This window comes from Uranotaenia lowii, chromosome 1, assembly GCF_029784155.1.
Source record: "Uranotaenia lowii strain MFRU-FL chromosome 1, ASM2978415v1, whole genome shotgun sequence".
Classification (NCBI taxonomy): domain Eukaryota; kingdom Metazoa; phylum Arthropoda; class Insecta; order Diptera; family Culicidae; genus Uranotaenia; species Uranotaenia lowii.
In genome coordinates, this window is record NC_073691.1 from 604,163 (window position 1) to 625,281 (window position 21,119).

The following is a 21,119-nucleotide window of genomic DNA, read 5'->3' on the forward strand; positions in this document are numbered from 1 at the left end:
ACCAGAGCGCAGAATTTGTAGACAGCCAAGCGCTTTACTGTTTTCTACAAGGTAGATAGCTTCAAATCAATTTAAATTCTAGCATACAAATAGCAATGATGCCATACCGACTTCTAAAGGATCACGAAATACTGATTCCTGGGAAGATTATTTTCAACAAACGCTTATTATTGGAACAATTTTCAAATGACTTTCTTTAACTTGGCTACCAAAACAATTTTTCAAGACCGCAAATGTTTTGCGATAAAATGATTTATTGTGATGACAGCATCTTTCTCCAGTAAAAATGGGCTACCATTGAACTTCAAAAGTCGGAAACGAAAGCCGAAAGTTGGTAAAATGTCCTCAATCAACAAAAAAATTTATAATCATTAAACTTCAATGCAAAATTAGGTAGGGCTCGAATAAAGTTCAATGTATTTTAATCAAACATGATACTCGTGCAAGTTTTGAGGTGTTGATTAGATTTGAAGGAACATCTTCAGCCTCTTTATTTAAAACTTATAAGTTATAAACTTGGAAATAAGAAATAATATGGTCTAAAATAAACGGTGATCTATCGATTTTGGTTGATTTTTGACGAAGGTTCGAGTCCCCTGATTAAATGATTAAGCTTCCTTGAATTTTGAATCAAAACTTATTCAACTTTTAGAAAATCATCTTTTGAGCATGGAAACAAGTAAGTTCTTGCTGTAGGAAACTGTAAAAATCTGCAAACTTCTAAACTTTACGTACAGGTATGATGAAGCCAAGAAAATGTGATCAAGTCTCCTAACTCTACCCTGCTGAATATAGGTGCTCTATGTGCCTCCTTTTTGATGGTTCAATTATGGCTGCTTCAACTTACAGTATCATGTAACAGTTACATTTTTAGCCCGAGAAACATCTATTAACCTTATCTTTGCTCCACATACAACGCAAGTACAAGCTTGGAATAGCATATCTATATTCAGGAGGATCAAATCGATTCCTTTCTATACCCACTATATTCTGTATTTTTTTCTCCTCTAACAAGCCGTCATCAGCTGGTGTAAGCTATTGCCGTATATTAGCATTATGTTCGTGTGACTCTTGAGTTTTGTCCTTCCCCACTCTCGTTTGACTTCGTATCAGACGGAACAGTTGATTCAACCCTTACGTCACAAGCACTTCTGGACCAGACCAGGCCAGGACCAGACCCAAGCCCAAACCACATCAGACCGAACACTTGACTTCCTACCTATCTCAGACGGTGTCAACGAGATCGACCAAGATGTGTGTACAATCCATCACCCTCTTTTCAACAGTGCACGTACTATGGATGCTGTCCGAAAAGTACGTAACGAATCAGCCACAAAATTTAACGTACTCCGGATTAAGACATCTCCCTTTTGCGGGTAAAGATGAAAGACATCAAACTAATCTCAAGCCTGTTATCTCACACATTTTCACTATCCTTGCTGACGTTCGAATTCATTCAAGCTACCAGCCAGTAGACAAGACAAAAGTTGAACCCAACCCGATGCTCGATAAACTCGAGACGAGACACAGCATCGACGAATTCAACCGACATCCAAGCAACCCGTTCAATCCCATGCTGCCGAAGGATGAAGAGATCAAATTTCTATGATATTCCTTCGCTTGCTTTGATTATGGTTTTCTAGATTGTTGTTGAACGATGGAAAACCTCCTCCTCGCCGTTTGTTAGTGAGTTGGTACATACATCTCCATAGCCTACTATACTGTATACTATTATGGCTGTCAATAATAGGCCAATAAAATCACAGTTTTCCTTTAGTGAAATAATCGTTCAACCCCAGGCGGCTTCCGTTCGTCGGACCGGACCGGGAAAATTAAACTCTTAAACACTTGGAGAGCAGATTGTGTTGTCCATTCGTATACCAACCTAACAAGAACGGTGCCTTTGCTGCTATTAATAACCCGCTCGTGGTTTGGTTTTCCCGGTTTCGCCCTGTCAACAACAGCAAACGACGACGAACGTAGGCAACCGAACGATGACGATAACCACGACAGAGAGTTAGAATTGCTTCGGATCCTCCTCATCCGGCGGAGCTACAGTTAACTAGTTCCACTGTAATCAGAGGAAGGTTTGTTTATTCAGTTTCTTCCATTTGTTTTTACTGATTAGTGCTGAAGGATTGTCGTGATCGTATTTGAAATCTAAGTGAATCTTTTCTGTAAATAAATGTTCTATCCTCAAAGCTGAGAGGTTTTTCTTAAGAACAATGTTGCATTCCGGATTTTTACTAAGTATATAAATCCCTGGTTCGATTCTTCCATTATCTATTATTACGGGTGATTAACCATTGCATTGATTAATTCCTAGGTTTACCATTAAAAATTTTCTAACGATCGAGTTTAGAAGTCCTGGAACAGTGTCTTTGTCTTTTGCCAATGCAAGAGCCACTGTTAAAGTTGAGTTTTTTTTTCATATGATCGATAGCTGCGCTGATTGGTGTCCGGAAGAAGTGTCGCCATGATGAACCCGTTTCTGACAGCCTGGTCAGCAAAAAAATGTTTTGCGTCCTGCTGTAGATGGTGCGATCGACAGATAAGTTGATTGACTGGGCTGGAGTCGCCATTGGGTGTCCTGGTCTGCAGAATATGTGCCGAATGTCATATCCAGCGGGCTTAGCGTTCTCAGACTCTGGAGACGCCTTTAATGCCGGCTCGGGTTGCTGCTTCTTTTGCGTAGCGTCCTCTGACTACGTTTCCACACAACAATAATTTTTTACAAAAAGGGCTATTTTTGATTACATGTTATGTTTACTGAAGCTTGACCTTCAAAATAATTTTCAAAAGTTTTAATTTGTGTGACTAATTAAGCCGATTGTCCTCCTTGGCAAAAGAACAACTTATTTGACTTTTTATCACTTAACCACAGTTTTTACGTAATGGCACGATTCCATATCCGACTGTTGGAGGGAACCTCTTTGAGAAATGTATCTTTATTATCTCTACCCCTATTGAAATTTTTAGATAGCGCTTGATAAAGCCACTCACAATACTCACTGTTAGATCCTTTAGGTCTCTTTAAATGATTGACCATAAGTATTCTGGTCAAAAAGTTGATTTCCAGCAGTTTTAAGGTATTCTACTGAGACATAACTGGAATTTCGACGATTCTGCCCAAAACCTTTGGTCAATGAGCTTCTTCAATTGAAGCTATCTCAAAAATCATTAGACAGATCGTCACAATTTTCTTTTCGCCAATCGCTTGTATGGGCAAATTTTTCGCTATGCGCAAATTATTCGCTATGCGCACTAATTTTGAATTACATGATGTAGGAAACTGAAACGGCGTCTTGCTAAATTATTCCGAAAATTTACGATGAAGAAATCGTTGGAAAGTCTCCCCACTTTCCCTTATTCTGAATAGAAGAACAATCACTAATGATTCACACAATCAAGACAAGTACAATGATTCCTCGATAATTTGATGAAGAATTGATGTTCAATCCTAGTTACAATTTCTATGATGCTATAATAGTCCAAATTGGAACCGGCCATTTTTTTTATTTTAATAATACTGGGTCAAATTTATCTATTTTTTGAATGCATGCAGAAATTAAATTTGTTCCCATTGGCAAGATTTGTCACACTTTACACATAAATAATATCGAAAAAAATTCATTGCAATTTTTGGGTTCGTATAAACAAACAATAGAACTCCTTTAATTTGAATGGAAAATGAAATCCCCTTCTGGCGTACCAACTGTGAGAGCGATATATGAATGTATGTATGTTTGAACCTCAACCCCGGCTCTCAGCCACTCGTTTATCGAAACGTCAAATTAGCATCGAAAACTGACGGCGCGCGGTAAAAAAGAAAAGAAAAAGAACCAAGCCGTGGCACACCCGTAACAATGCTCTTGTCACGTTCCACAGGTGGTACCCATCAATGGGTTTGAAAATGAAAAAAAACACCGATTTCCGCAGCCGACTGACTGAATTTCTAACATTTTTCATTTCTCTCTTTTTTGTGATCCCTAACAGATCTTCCTCGCTAATCGGACCACAGCTGGTAGGAAAATCCATTGAACAGCGTAGTGGAAACACATTTTGGTGCCAGTGACGGTGCGGGATTGTAAAACGATCGTTTAACGATTTATTACCGAAGCCGCCATCAATGATGGCGATGGCCAAGATGTGAGTGGGGGTAGCTTGGATTAACGACCTGTTTTGGATTTATGCTGCTTAAATTAATGTGTGCGCCAAAGTCAAACCCCAAGCGTAAATAAACATCCCAACTCAAGGTGATTTGTGCTGAGGAGGGTCTCGCGGAAGAGAGTTTTTGGTGTTTTGTATTCGGAAAAGTGTTCCAGAAGCTGTGACGTAAACGTGTGGATGTAAACCGAACGAGCGATGTGATAGGTGTGAAATTTCCCATTTACACTCTGCAGGTGCATGGAAGTAAATCGATAATAAAATTTAGTCTTGAGCTTTTCAAAAATACCAAATATGAGATAAGTTAGTGAATTAAGATTGCAGAAGCAGTATCCGACCGCAGCATATCAGGCACCAAATAACCAAAACCAAAAGTAAAAGGAATATCATTATTTTTAAATGAGCAACGTTTAGGGAATCAAAGTGTGATCGCTGTGACTCGATTCAATAAGCAGTTAGTATCGTGTGAATTTTTTACTCCTACACGGCTGAGAGTACGAAAATCGCATACAAATGATAGTTGTAAGCTTGCTGTGCAGTAGTGCTTAAAGTCTTTTATCCATATCCTTTCGAATGTGAAATAAGTGTGAGTAAAGGAAGAAGGCAAACAAAGACTAAAACTAGACGGAGAACGAGTCGTGTTTGGTGTACCTACTCTCATACCCACTTCAATCAACATCATCCTGCAAACGGCAAACGCACGAGGAGCAGTTTTTCAGTGTTCATGTTCCCCGATATCTTGCCGTTTTGCTGCAGTAGACACGTTTAAAATGATGACAGCTCGAGCGAAGCAAGGAAAATCGCTCAAAACCAATCATAAAGTCTGATTTGATTGATTGAATAGTAACGACTGCAAAGCACCTACACGTTGAATATGTTTTTCTCCGTTCACATGTGTAGGATTACAAGGCCTCTGAAGAAGCTACTACAAAGTGTATCTAAAGCTTACGAAAGTGTAAAAAGCACCAAAGAAGCACCGGAAGTTGAACGTAATTGTAGTGGGAGCGGTGCGAAGAAGTTGGTGGAAGTCATCAACCGTTAAAAGATTGCCTTTTTGCGCCAAGAATATAGCGATATGAAACCGTCTTCGTGAACGAAGCAGGCGTTGGGAACGAAATTTGCCTGAGGTAGGATATTGCTTTTATATGCGTGTGTTGAAAAAGTTTTGTCTCATCACGAGAGTGAAAGAAAAGTTACGATAACAATAACAACAACAACAACTACGACACGCAAGACGCTGTCAGTGAAAATAAAATGATGATAGCTGGAATCCAGTTTAAGCAATTTTCCGCTGGCAATCCTTTAGAAATTGTTGTGTCACGCCCGGGCATGTCCTGGTATCGATTATCCAAGGGCAAAATAATCGCTACTTTCAGCACTACATCTATCAGTAAGAAGCACTGCAGAGCAACTCCGTCTAGCCAACCAAATGTCAACAATAACATCAACAACAACCAAAAAGTAGTACGTAGCTAATCGAAATTAAATTCTAGATAGTGATTTTTATAAATGTCTCCTGAACGCCATCAGTAAATTGTTGACAAAAACATACCAATCCGATTGACATAAAAACGCTACATTATGTAACGCTCCTACATCACTCGCAAAAAAAGATTTAAACAAAAAACGGAAACTCGAGAAGAAAAATGAATCAAAAGAATGACTTCCATGGTGATTTTAAGAAAAAAGGAAACAATATAAACTTCTAAACAGTTAAAAGCGGAAAACGACGACGACAGAGAAGAACCGTCAAGATGACGATGTGGCAGAGTGGCGGGATGGGTCACGGAACCCAGAACAACCCGTGGATGAAGCTGATGGGTATCGTGGCCAAGGAGCGGCGCCACGACAACACCCAGAGCCAGAGCGGTTCGAATGACCGTGCGCTGAACATGTAAGTGGCACAAGTTTGTTTTTCTTATTCGACATATAATTGAAAGGTTTATTCGTTGAAACATTCCGAGATTAATAATAGCATTGTGTTGCACAAATTGTCATATTTTTTAACATTACCTTCAATGCTGCTGCAGAAGCTGTTGTTAAACTGTTTATCCAAACTTCAATATTCTCTCTGAAGTTTTTTCACGAGTTTTCCTGATCTTTCAAATGTAAAAAGCTGTATTTCCGAGTAGCTTGATAATGAAAATGGTTCAGTTTACTCTTTCATTTTTATTTTGAAAGAAAATAACGGTCACAAGAAAAAAATATCAACTGGTAACGTTTTTTTTTCGATCTACTGATATTTATTACTATTCACATTTCTCGCCGCATTGGTGATCCAAGAACTCATGCACGAATGCCGCGGGAAGACCAAGTAGGTCAGCTGTTGACGAATCGAAGAGATCAGCTCAAACGTTGGACTGAGCATTTTGAACAACTCTTCTGAGCCGCAATTAGTGATGGCCAACAGAACCCGAAGCTCGAAGCGCCAACAGTAAGTCGCATAAGTACATAGCGTCAACTAGAAAGCGCCCTCGCTGGCTGAAAAAGATGCGTCAATAAAAGACATGAAATCAAACAAAGTGCCTGAGATCGATTGTATTCCTGCTGAAATGCTCAAAGCCATGTCAGCAAAAATGTTGCACCGTCTGGTTAGAACTACGGCTGGAAGAGGAGTCGGCCATTAAAAGGTTAAGGTGTTAAAACTACTCTTAGTTATAAATCTCCTTAAAACTTTGTCTCCTACTCTTTGTATAGCCCTACAGTGGAACAATAAATAGTTCATACATTGGATTAGCACACAAACTTGCTCAAGCCTCTGCTTACGTTAGGTATATTCTCTTTGTAAACATCTAGAAAGGACTGTAATTTTTTAATGATAATTAAAACGCTCACCGTTGAGATTCAACATTGGATAGGATCTCCCATGGCACGATGATGTTAAGCGGAACACATTCAATTCGCTAGCGTAAACACAAACAGTCCTAGAAAAAAAAACTGTAAGGATCGCCAACACTTCCTAACGGTATTCGCCGTCGTTGCACTATCTATCGTGCCTACTGTTTTTACTATCCTTATTGCTTGTTTCCTTCCATTCTGAAGCGAGAAACCGTAGGAGGCTGTGCGCTGTGCGCTACGACATCGTAAAAATTGTAGATCTATAGCGGTGGCCTAGCTGTAGATGTCAAACAGCAAGAGCCCAGTCAGTGTCAGTCTATAGTGAATAGTGTTGACCAACTGTAGGTATGTTTGTATGTAAGTAGAAAGTCAGTGTCGTGGGCGTCACACCTCAGCTCTAAGGAAGGGACGACGCTTGCTGCGATTTCGGCTTTGCAGTCCGTGTGCGAATAGTTGAGTAAATAGCCGACAGCACAGCGGTCGTGAGCTTCCGTTTATCATTTCATCCCCCCTTTCCTAGTTACTTTCTTACTGAGGGAACCTGGCCGACAGGAGCCTTTTCCCGTCTGCTTGCAGCTAGCCTTCTCGTTCTCCCCGGTGGGTCTTAAATGCTAATTTAATGAAGCTCTCTACGGCAGCGCCACTAGCAGCTTAACTTTGTTTACAGAGAGAGAGAGATCATGTGTACATATAGGGTAGCAGCAAGTTATCTTGATGAGATTTTCGTGAAGAAATTTCTCAATTAAAACCGACCATCGGCAACGCTACCCTAAGCCGAAAGCAAAACGGAAACGTAACGGAAGTGGTCCGAACGCAAAACAGAGTTGAATAAACACAGCGAGCAGAGGAGATGCATTCAGTTTCCGTTTGGGTGGTTTGCGTTCGGCCAACTGTTTCATTTGGGAGTTTTCTGTTGGAGTTTTTTTTTCTCGTTTCGTTCCTTCTCACTTCTTCATGGGTACCTAGCTACTCATGTCACTTATTTTCGCTCTTTACGGTTATGGTTATGTATAACTGGAGGCGAAAGGTTAATATATTTGTGAAACGATTCAATTATTAGTATTATCACGATTACCATTGGCATCGTTCGCTTGTATCAACCGTTTGTTTGTGTACTTTTTTTTGCAAAAAACACATAGCAAAAAAATACATAGATTTAACACAGAAACTTTCAACTGATTGAATCAGTTGTATGATTTGTTTGCATTGTGTTGTTTATTTAAATAACAATTGCTATACAGGTATCAAATATAAGTTTTAAGAGTTCGAATAGTTAAAATTTTTATGTTTCAAATTAATATCAACCATAAAGAAACTATTGATTTGATTGGAAAGCTCATTTTCAAATGTTATTTTTCAGAAGATACTAGATAGTTATTTATTTTATTTACGTAGTGTGTCTCACGACATTACTTAACGAACATAATTCCTGAAATTCACTCGGTTCAAAGCAACCGTTCTCCAATTTCTCGGACATCCCACGTTCGCCAGATCACATTCCACTTGGTCTAACCACCTAGCTCGTTGCGCCCATGCTCGTCTTGTTCCTACCGGATTCGTAGCGAACACCTGTTTTGCAGGATAGTCGTCCGGTATTCTCGCAACATGTCCCGCCCAGCGTATCCGGTCAGCCTTCACCACCTTCTGGATACTGGGTTCGCCGTAGAGTCGTGCGAGCTCGTGGTTCATCCTCCGCCTAGAGATACTAGATAGACAAATTAAAAAACCGGCCTCGGCATACTGAATATAACACGAAAAAGATGTATTTTAAATATTGATTGTAAATATTAAAATTCTAAACAATTGTAGTCTAGCATTAAACAATGCGTTTTCTTTTTTATTCAAAAATAATGAAAATATACAGTGTAAATAAAAATGATCTCAGATTTTTTTTCAATTCATGATTTGTAGTACAGATTCTTATTTCATGAAAACACCTTCGAGAAAAAAAATTAAAGAAATTGATAATTGGGTATCACTAGTGGCAAATTAAAAAAAATGATGTTTCCTTAATTTAGTTAATTCAAAATCAATTTTTTTTCAAAAATAAGTCAATTATCGTGCAATTATATTTCAAAAAAAAAATCAATACACAACTTTCTCATGGAATCGGTTCCCATGGAAATGGTTTTTTCATCGACGAAAGAACATATAAATACCAGTTTGAATCAGCTTCTCTTCTTGCAAGAATTTTTTTTATTCTGAAAAAATAAAATTTTTAGAAAGACTTACCATTTAAAAATAAGGTAAATTAATCAAGAATTGAAACATGAAATTTTATGAAAAAAAAAACAGTTTCTGAATTATGAAATGAAATTTCACTAAGGTCGGAAGCTTGAAACTTATATTTAAAATTAAACCTTAGTTTAAAAAAAAAAATGAACCAAACCTCGATAGGCAATTCATCAGAATACAGATGAGAAAATTTAGAGCTCTGTTAAGGTCTCAAGCGTTATCCCAAATCTAGCATGTTTTGATATTTATAAATCATATTCCGAAATTTTAATTCGCTCATATTTTCATTTTTTTTTTCAAATTATTGATATCTCAATTTATGTTTATGCGTAGTTGTAAATCAATTTCTAATATTATTTTATTTTGAAACTTGCATATGTACTTCCATATTTTTAATTAGACCGGAATTCTGAAACTAAGTGTGAACACTGAAATTACCATTCGAATTTCAAAGCAGACGGCAAATTCTAAAATAATGTTATGGGTTCAACCTCAAAATTATTCGGCAGTAAAGTTGATTTTATACAAATTATTTTTGAAATAAAATTATTGTTTTTATTCTTGTTAAAAAAATGTTATGTGAAAAACAAGGATTCGAAAATCAAGCTGTACCTTCCTGCACTGATTCTTATCAAGATCGGGAAATCACATCATGCAAATGGCTTATGAGAAAATTAAACACTGCATATAATGATTGCTGTCAAAGTTAAAAAAAAACTCAGTCAGTCAAAGATTTTGCTGTAAACTATTGATATTTTTTACTTCTCCTATGTTTCAATGCTAATTGGCTAATAATCTGTAGAAAGCTATTGATACTTATAATATCAATAAAATTTAGCCTCTGATGAAGAAACAATAAGAGTTAAAACCTTTGTTAGTTGAAAACAGTCGATTCTCCTTTGAAACCCTTCACGTTTAGTCGAAAAAACCACAATTTTGTATGTTTAGTGAATTAACTGAAGAAAAAAAATCTTAATACAAAATCGAAATATTTTGTGTTTCAGATTCTCTGCTTCAGCGTCTTCCAAGCATTCGTTTTCAATCTATTTCACAAGATTTGTTATTTTATGTTTTAGATTTCATTAATCATCGCAAAATATAACATAATTTTTTTTAAAAAAAGTTTTATGTTCAACGGTCAATTTTTTACATGGATGTATTTGAAGCTCATGAATATGCTTCTCAATAAGCGCTACGATTTTATTTCATGATTTTATTAATAAGCTAACGTTAATCTCGTTTGAAAACGGCCGAACCGTTTTCCATCAACTTTTTTCGATTCTCTAAAAAATCTGTGCATATTGAAACGCCATTAATCGAGCTTCGTATCTAACCAAATGTCAATTTATAACCCATAATTCAGTTAATTCAGTTCCCAGTATCAGTAACGAAACGGACGGCACGCAATAAAATATTATGCACATTTTATTCTGCTACCCCTCCGAAAATGTACATCTCTTTACCGTAAAAACGGTCATCAATCACTTCGAATCGCCATTTTCGACACCAATTCAAATAAACTTCCATCACATCGCACACCCGGGTCCGTGATGTGTTCCGTCAGCAAGCGTCAGCTGTGGCCACTACACCACACCGTCGTCGTTCGGGCGAAAAAAAGCTCCCACATTGTGTGTTTTTCCGAAGGAATACGATGGATATTTTTGCATTCGCTATCGGTCGCCGCTCTTCGATATCGTTGGTCCGAAAGCTGATCGCTACTATCCACCAGATGGCCATAGTTGTCTTCCGTTAGGTGTTTGGCTCAATTTCGAAAGTTTGCTTTGATGTTTCGACCACTCGAACTCAGTTTTCATCTTTTGTCCTTTCCGAGATGCTTGGCTTATTCGATTATATCGTATCGTACGCAGGTATCACATGTGTAGCAGTAGGCCGTGGAAATCGAGAGAGCTCTCTTTCTCTTCAGAATTTTCGACAGACTGCACCACACTGACTGGCAGGTAGGGTTGAGATAGTGGAAAATTATAACAAATCGTTGACCTGCAGCTGAGGGAAAAAGAAGTTTTTCTGACTTTTGATGGGGACGCACTATTCTTCGTTGTTTGGATGGGCACTCACCAGAAAAGAAGAGACCGAAAGAGAGCTGTGGGAATAAACAACCAAGAGAGGGCCATATGGACTTCCCAATTTTACCAGTCTAGTTTCGATTTGTTTAGCCAATCGCATTGCTCATCTTGCCCTAGCCATGACTAGTAGCTACTGGTGCTACAAAGTTTCAATTTTCCGGAGATTCAACAGTGGCACTGGGTCGGCTTTTCTACTCCGGGACAGCGATTCGTGACGTCATTGCGCAATGCGACATACAGTATGCGTTTTTTGCAGTCACAGACTACTGGTAGTAGGTACCTACTGTGTTGTCGTCATCAGAGTAACATTTCGCTTGTGTGTCGTTTCTATAGATACCGGGATTCCAACTTCTATATGAACGGAGCACATTATGTTTTTTTCAGCGCCTGCTACTGTTCAAATGACAACCGAGTGTGCCGTTTTCCATTCTTACCTATTCTTCATCAGCCCTCTACAGCTGGTACACACTGCCATACATATTCTCGACAAACAGTATGAGCAGATCATTCCACTGGGGAACGATTCGGTGCACTGTCTTGGCTTGGCTTGGCTAGGCTATATGCAGCATGTGTCACACGGATTCTGCACCGACATCTCCATACAAACACAAACCGATGCATGCGACCACCCATGCCGGAAACGGAGCTCAGAGTGAAAGTCGTCCTCCTGCTGCCTTCCTTCTACATCTACACCATTCTACTTATAACTCTGCCGATGTGGCTGCCATAAAGGCAAAGTGCTTGCACTGTAATTGTCATACAGCGTAGCATATTAATGCGGAAGCAAGGCCGTAAACCCGAGGAAATTGTCACTATAGGACACGGAACGGAACGGTGGAGTTCTTGGGAAGACTGTTACTGCTGCTGGTGACGTTGTTTTTGGATACGACATGGAAACACATGGCCTACTGCTGCTACTACTACTACTGGCTGCTCTTCTGATGAATATGTGCAGCTGAGATCAAACAGTATGTTTACAGAGAAGAAAATGCTACATTAGGCAACTTAATTGTTTTTCAAGATGGGTGGTATGATGCGTGCAAAACTTATTTTTGATTGAATTTCTTTTGTTTTTTTTCTGAATTATAAAGTTGGGAGCAGCCTACTGTTGCAGTGGAAATAACTCTAAATAGTTTGTGTTACTTACATATTTTTTTATGTGCATAGATGTTGTGAAATGTTTTCTAACTAAGGCAAGAAATCTAAATTCTCATCTTTTTCATTACAAAATGGATTGAAGAAGACTACATTCAACATTTTTTGTTGAACAAAATATTAAAGAAAATGCTGTTTTCTCTACTTACAGTTCTCAAAAAAAAAAAAAAAAAAAACTGAAAAAAAATCTAAGTTTTAAGTAATTACAGTTATTTTTGTAATTTTTGCCATTTTTGTCATTTTTGTCATTTTTGTCATTTTTGTCATTTTTGTCATTTTTGTCATTTTTGTCATTTTTGTCATTTTTGTCATTTTTGTCATTTTTGTCATTTTTGTCATTTTTGTCATTTTTGTCATTTTTGTCATTTTTGTCATTTTTGTCATTTTTGTCATTTTTGTCATTTTTGTCATTTTTGTCATTTTTGTCATTTTTGTCATTTTTGTCATTTTTGTCATTTTTGTCATTTTTGTCATTTTTGTCATTTTTGTCATTTTTGTCATTTTTGTCATTTTTGTCATTTTTGTCATTTTTGTCATTTTTGTCATTTTTGTCATTTTTGTCATTTTTGTCATTTTTGTCATTTTTGTCATTTTTGTCATTTTTGACATTTTTGTCATTTTTGTCATTTTTGTCATTTTTGTCATTTTTGTCATTTTTGTCATTTTTGTCATTTTTGTCATTTTTGTCATTTTTGTCATTTTTGTCATTTTTGTCATTTTTGTCATTTTTGTCATTTTTGTCATTTTTGTCATTTTTGTCATTTTTGTCATTTTTGTCATTTTTGTCATTTTTGTCATTTTTGTCATTTTTGTCATTTTTGTCATTTTTGTCATTTTTGTCATTTTTGTCATTTTTGTCATTTTTGTCATTTTTGTCATTTTTGTCATTTTTGTCATTTTTGTCATTTTTGTCATTTTTGTCATTTTTGTCATTTTTGTCATTTTTGTCATTTTTGTCATTTTTGTCATTTTTGTCATTTTTGTCATTTTTGTCATTTTTGTCATTTTTGTCATTTTTGTCATTTTTGTCATTTTTGTCATTTTTGTCATTTTTGTCATTTTTGTCATTTTTGTCATTTTTGTCATTTTTGTCATTTTTGTCATTTTTGTCATTTTTGTCATTTTTGTCATTTTTGTCATTTTTGTCATTTTTGTCATTTTTGTCATTTTTGTCATTTTTGTCATTTTTGTCATTTTTGTCATTTTTGTCATTTTTGTCATTTTTGTCATTTTTGTCATTTTTGTCATTTTTGTCATTTTTGTCATTTTTGTCATTTTTGTCATTTTTGTCATTTTTGTCATTTTTGTCATTTTTGTCATTTTTGTCATTTTTGTCATTTTTGTCATTTTTGGCATTTTTGTCATTTTTGTCATTTTTGTCATTTTTGTCATTTTTGTCATTTTTGTCATTTTTGTCATTTTTGTCATTTTTGTCATTTTTGTCATTTTTGTCATTTTTGTCATTTTTGTCATTTTTGTCATTTTTGTCATTTTTGTCATTTTTGTCATTTTTGTCATTTTTGTCATTTTTGTCATTTTTGTCATTTTTGTCATTTTTGTCATTTTTGTCATTTTTGTCATTTTTGTCATTTTTGTCATTTTTGTCATTTTTGTCATTTTTGTCATTTTTGTCATTTTTGTCATTTTTGTCATTTTTGTCATTTTTGTCATTTTTGTCATTTTTGTCATTTTGTCATTTTTGTCATTTTTGTCATTTTTGTCATTTTTGTCATTTTTGTCATTTTTGTCATTTTTGTCATTTTTGTCATTTTTGTCATTTTTGTCATTTTTGTCATTTTTGTCATTTTTGTCATTTTTGTCATTTTTGTCATTTTTGTCATTTTTGTCATTTTTGTCATTTTTGTCATTTTTGTCATTTTTGTCATTTTTGTCATTTTTGTCATTTTTGTCATTTTTGTCATTTTTGTCATTTTTGTCATTTTTGTCATTTTTGTCATTTTTGTCATTTTTGTCATTTTTGTCATTTTTGTCATTTTTGTCATTTTTGTCATTTTTGTCATTTTTGTCATTTTTGTCATTTTTGTCATTTTTGTCATTTTTGTCATTTTTGTCATTTTTGTCATTTTTGTCATTTTTGTCATTTTTGTCATTTTTGTCATTTTTGTCATTTTTGTCATTTTTGTCATTTTTGTCATTTTTGTCATTTTTGTCATTTTTGTCATTTTTGTCATTTTTGTCATTTTTGTCATTTTTGTCATTTTTGTCATTTTTGTCATTTTTGTCATTTTTGTCATTTTTGTCATTTTTGTCATTTTTGTCATTTTTGTCATTTTTGTCATTTTTGTCATTTTTGTCATTTTTGTCATTTTTGTCATTTTTGTCATTTTTGTCATTTTTGTCATTTTTGTCCTTTTTGTCCTTTTTGTCATTTTTGTTATTTTTGTCATTTTTGTCATTTTTGTCATTTTTGTCATTTTTGTCATTTTTGTCATTTTTGTCATTTTTGTCATTTTTGTCATTTTTGTCATTTTTGTCATTTTTGTCATTTTTGTCATTTTTGTCATTTTTGTCATTTTTGTCATTTTTGTCATTTTTGTCATTTTTGTCATTTTTGTCATTTTTGTCATTTTTGTCATTTTTGTCATTTTTGTCATTTTTGTCATTTTTGTCATTTTTGTCATTTTTGTCATTTTTGTCATTTTTGTCATTTTTGTCATTTTTGTCATTTTTGTCATTTTTGTCATTTTTGTCATTTTTGTCATTTTTGTCATTTTTGTCATTTTTGTCATTTTTGTCATTTTTGTCATTTTTGTCATTTTTGTCATTTTTGTCATTTTTGTCATTTTTGTCATTTTTGTCATTTTTGTCATTTTTGTCATTTTTGTCATTTTTGTCATTTTTGTCATTTTTGTCATTTTTGTCATTTTTGTCATTTTTGTCATTTTTGTCATTTTTGTCATTTTTGTCATTTTTGTCATTTTTGTCATTTTTGTCATTTTTGTCATTTTTGTCATTTTTGTCATTTTTGTCATTTTTGTCATTTTTGTCATTTTTGTCATTTTTGTCATTTTTGTCATTTTTGTCATTTTTGTCATTTTTGTCATTTTTGTCATTTTTGTCATTTTTGTCATTTTTGTCATTTTTGTCATTTTTGTCATTTTTGTCATTTTTGTCATTTTTGTCATTTTTGTCATTTTTGTCATTTTTGTCATTTTTGTCATTTTTGTCATTTTTGTCATTTTTGTCATTTTTGTCATTTTTGTCATTTTTGTCATTTTTGTCATTTTTGTCATTTTTGTCATTTTTGTCATTTATGTCATTTTTGTCATTTTTGTCTTTTTTGTCATTTATGTCATTTATGTCATTTATGTCATTTTTGTCATTTTTGTCATTTTTGTCATTTTTGTCATTTTTGTCATTTTTGTCATTTTTGTCATTTTTGTCATTTTTGTCATTTATGTCATTTATGTCATTTTTGTCATTTTTGTCATTTTTGTCATTTTTGTCATTTTTGTCATTTTTGTCATTTTTGTCATTTTTGTCATTTTTGTCATTTTTGTCATTTTTGTCATTTTTGTCATTTTTGTCATTTTTGTCATTTTTGTAATTTTTGTAATTTTTGTCATTTTTGTCATTTTTGTCATTTTTGTCATTTTTGTCATTTTTGTCATTTTTGTCATTTTTGTCATTTTTGTCATTTTTGTCATTTTTGTCATTTTTGTCATTTTTGTCATTTTTGTCATTTTTGTCATTTTTGTCATTTTTGTCATTTTTGTCATTTTTGTCATTTTTGTCATTTTTGTCATTTTTGTCATTTTTGTTATTTTTGTCATTTTTGTCATTTTTGTCATTTTTGTCATTTTTGTCATTTTTGTCATTTTTGTCATTTTTGTCATTTTTGTCATTTTTGTCATTTTTGTCATTTTTGTCATTTTTGTCATTTTTGTCATTTTTGTCATTTTTGTCATTTTTGTCATTTTTGTCATTTTTGTCATTTTTGTCATTTTTGTCATTTTTGTCATTTTTGTCATTTTTGTCATTTTTGTCATTTTTGTCATTTTTGTCATTTTTGTCATTTTTGTCATTTTTGTCATTTTTGTCATTTTTGTCATTTTTGTCATTTTTGTCATTTTTGTCATTTTTGTCATTTTTGTCATTTTTGTCATTTTTGTCATTTTTGTCATTTTTGTCATTTTTGTCATTTTTGTCATTTTTGTCATTTTTGTCATTTTTGTCATTTTTGACATTTTTGTCATTTTTGTCATTTTTGTCATTTTTGTCATTTTTGTCATTTTTGTCATTTTTGACATTTTTGACATTTTTGACATTTTTGACATTTTTGTCATTTTTGTCATTTTTGTCATTTTTGTCATTTTTGTCATTTTTGTCATTTTTGTCATTTTTGTCATTTTTGTCATTTTTGTCATTTTTGTCATTTTTGTCATTTTTGTCATTTTTGTCATTTTTGTCATTTTTGTCATTTTTGTCATTTTTGTCATTTTTGTCATTTTTGTCATTTTTGTCATTTTTGTCATTTTTGTCATTTTTGTCATTTTTGTCATTTTTGTCATTTTTGTCATTTTTGTCATTTTTGTCATTTTTGTCATTTTTGTCATTTTTGTCATTTTTGTCATTTTTGTCATTTTTGTCATTTTTGTCATTTTTGTCATTTTTGTCATTTTTGTCATTTTTGTCATTTTTGTCATTTTTGTCATTTTTGTCATTTTTGTCATTTTTGTCATTTTTGTCATTTTTGTCATTTTTGTCATTTTTGTCATTTTTGTCATTTTTGTCATTTTTGTCATTTTTGTCATTTTTGTCATTTTTGTCATTTTTGTCATTTTTGTCATTTTTGTCATTTTTGTCATTTTTGTCATTTTTGTCATTTTTGTCATTTTTGTCATTTTTGTCATTTTTGTCATTTTTGTCATTTTTGTCATTTTTGTCATTTTTGTCATTTTTGTCATTTTTGTCATTTTTGTCATTTTTGTCATTTTTGTCATTTTTGTCATTTTTGTCATTTTTGTCATTTTTGTCATTTTTGTCATTTTTGTCATTTTTGTCATTTTTGTCATTTTTGTCATTTTTGTCATTTTTGTCATTTTTGTCATTTTTGTCATTTTTGTCATTTTTGTCTTTTTTGTCATTTTTGTCATTTTTGTCATTTTTGTCATTTTTGTCATTTTTGTCATTTTTGTCATTTTTGTCATTTTTGTCATTTTTGTCATTTTTGTCATTTTTGTCATTTTTGTCATTTTTGTCATTTTTGTCATTTTTGTCATTTTTGTCATTTTTGTCATTTTTGTCATTTTTGTCATTTTTGTCATTTTTGTCATTTTTGTCATTTTTGTCATTTTTGTCATTTTTGTCATTTTTGTCATTTTTGTCATTTTTGTCATTTTTGTCATTTTTGTCATTTTTGTCATTTTTGTCATTTTTGTCATTTTTGTGATTTTTGTCATTTTTGTGATTTTTGTCATTTTTGTGATTTTTGTGATTTTTGTCATTTTTGTCATTTTTGTCATTTTTGTCATTTTTGTCATTTTTGTCATTTTTGTCATTTTTGTCATTTTTGTCATTTTTGTCGTCCCCCCACCCGTTTGGTGAGTTCTGAAGGTAAAAAAAATCAAAACTTAAGCGCTTTGTCCTGTTGAACTGAAATTTTGCACTCTTCAGTTTGATGGGCCAATCTTCAAAAAATGTATGGTCGGTTTTCGAAATTCGATATGAACTTCCTCCCACATTTTCTCTGCTTCCCTTATATGCATGGACTTAAAAATATACATTCTTTAAGTAATTTTATGAAGCTCATCATGTAATAATCTTCACATTTAATTCGGTTATTAACAACAATAAACAGTGGCTATAGTTAGGGTTAGTTCAAACATTTTTGCTTGAGGATTGTTGGAAATACTCTACACTTCCCCCAGACACTTACGGTAAACTATTCGAATGATGATATTCAAAGAAAACCCAATTTAAGTTTATTCAATCGTTAAGAGCTTAAAATCAATTGAAGGTTCTTATTTCTATCTGCTAAAATGTACAACACCAATGCAACTACCTTATTTAGTTCTAGCTTCTCTGCTTACATCGACAAGTGTGATCAAAGTGTGATCCCGTATCCGGATGATGATAAAAACAAAACCACTCGAAAATTTATTTTTACTTTTTCTGCAAATGATCGACAGCCGTTCGGTGTTATTCCTTGACAAGAAGATGAAGATGGAAAAAACTGCTCTTGAATCATTCTACGGGCGGGAGCTCTCTGTGTGATGACGACAGCAAACGAACGAATGGTGACAGGGGCTGCCGGCTGATGGAAGTGTCACTCACACACCAATACTTTCAGGGGGAAAATTACACTTCCCACTGGGAAAACATCTTTAGCTCATGTATACTCCCATCCATACAGCAAGTTAAACAAGACGAAAACGTAGAAGGGGCACACGATCGTTCATCTCAGGAGGCCTTGTTGAACTGTCGAGCTGCAGAATCGTCTCGAGTTAGCAGAGATAGAGAAGAGGAAAAAAAACCTTTTCGCGATCCAAGTAAGCGCCGCTGGGTGGTTGTTTTTAAAATTTCTACCATAAGTCAAAATATGTTGAATCGGCGAGAGGTTGATGTTAGGTGTGACGAAATCGCAAGTGAAAAATAAATCAGAAAGTCACCCCATACGTTAAAAAAGCAGATATTCGACCAAAAGAAATGTCTTTTTCCACAAGTATATTTTAAAGAATTTAAAATCGTGTTTTTCTCCACATCAGTTGATTTATTTTGATACGTGATTCAGTATTATGCTTCATCTTGAAAACGTTTTCAAAATTCAATCGCAAATGGTAATGTATGTAAATACTCCAGCCCACGTCAAAACAGAATTGTTAATTTCCTGAACAATCCACCCAATACCGGAGAACGAACGAAAATGATACTTTCTCTAAATGTAATCTGAAAACTCTACAGACAGTACTGTCAAAACATCCGTTTAATCCGGAAGACTCGGGAAAAAAAGAAGCTCCGGTGCAAAGTCAGAAAGGAAACGAATCATAAAAATTTCACTCATTGACCGTAAAAATATAATTTCGAATGGTGCTGAAACCAATCCACGAGGGCAGGAGAAGCTATAGAGCTCATCAGGAAAGTAGTAAAATCTGAGAAAAAATAAAACACATTCGAGCAAATATTTTTGCAACAGCAAACAAACAGCTTGTAGGAATGAAATACAATTTGAGAAGTGGGAAAATAGAAAGAAAAAATCGGAACCAAGCTGGTCGAACAGAAAATTTAGCATTAGAAGAGAATGAGCATGGTGTCGCCGTCTTCTGGTTCTGCTAAGTAAGGAAGTAGAAAAAAGAAAACGAACGAACGATGTGTAGATTGGTCAAACCGTTGTTGTCTGTCGATTTTCCGGCAGCGGAGTTTTTAAATTCTTGATATAAGTTTTCACACCCCCTCGTGTTTTCGCGTTTTGCAATTAGTTACGCTTGAAATTGATATGATCACACCGATCAGCGTTTAGCATTAGAAAGTTAAACATTGAGTAAAACATTGAGTTCACTTTCTCAAAAAATTAGACAAGAAAATTAATGCATTAATGAAAGGTTAACAGACTTAATGATTATAAGTTAATTAGCGTTTTTTAACACTGGGTATCTATCAAGCCGGCTAATATTCAGTCAATTTTGTTAGATTCGATCAACGTCTAGTTGTCAATGTCGTCAGAGGAATATCAGAGTAGATGTGTACCGGAATAAGAAAAAAAAGTCGAAGCAAGCAATTAAACTTGGTCGTGACATTGTAATGATGTCGCTGACCAAAACTTAGGATCGCATGACATAGACTTTTCAAGCAGTATCAAAGTCGACTGATATTGGCTGTCTGACATTGACCATCTGCAGCTCTGGTGTTTAATAAGCATGAAACATAATAAACTGCTTATATTTTATGAAAAATATTAATGTAAGGTTTATGTTCATCATTGTTTTTGTTGAGCTCCTATGAGTTCGAGTAGGCGTTGACTCGCGCAAACGTCAAAAATTTAAGCCACATGAAAAAGTCGTTCTAAATAAGGATAAAAAAGTATAAATAAGGAAGAATCAGTACCGAATCCAGTTGAATATAGCCACAAGAGTGGGGCTATTTTCAACTGGAGCTCAAGCTTCAAGCTTCAAGCTTCAGAAACTTAATTTATAGTAGGTTACGGTAACTTTTTTTATAAAGATTTTAGACTTTTGCCATGTTTGATTTTAATATAAAGTTATTGCATGTGAAGCGTTTGGTATCTTTTACGGTATTTACCACATGGATGGCTTGGCTGTAGTAATCTCTTCAATGCATATTGAAATGTAACAGAGATTACATTGAAAAAAAAATGAAAGACGCAGGTCTATCATTTTGCAAGATGCTTACTATTTTTTGATTATGTTGGTAGAAGATCAAGAAGAAATGCTTTTATGGAGCTCCAAAATTACTCGCGTAATTCGGGCGCAAGTATAAAAACGATTTGTATGTACATCTTATTTGTGAAGAGAGAAAACATTTTGCTAAAAAAAAAAACATTGATTTCATTCATTTCAGAAGGGTTATTTAATGGAAAACTGTCAAAATAATTCTTATTAATAACAATAATTAACGGGCCAAAATGTGCTGGTATAGAATAATGTGGAAATTTTCTCTGCT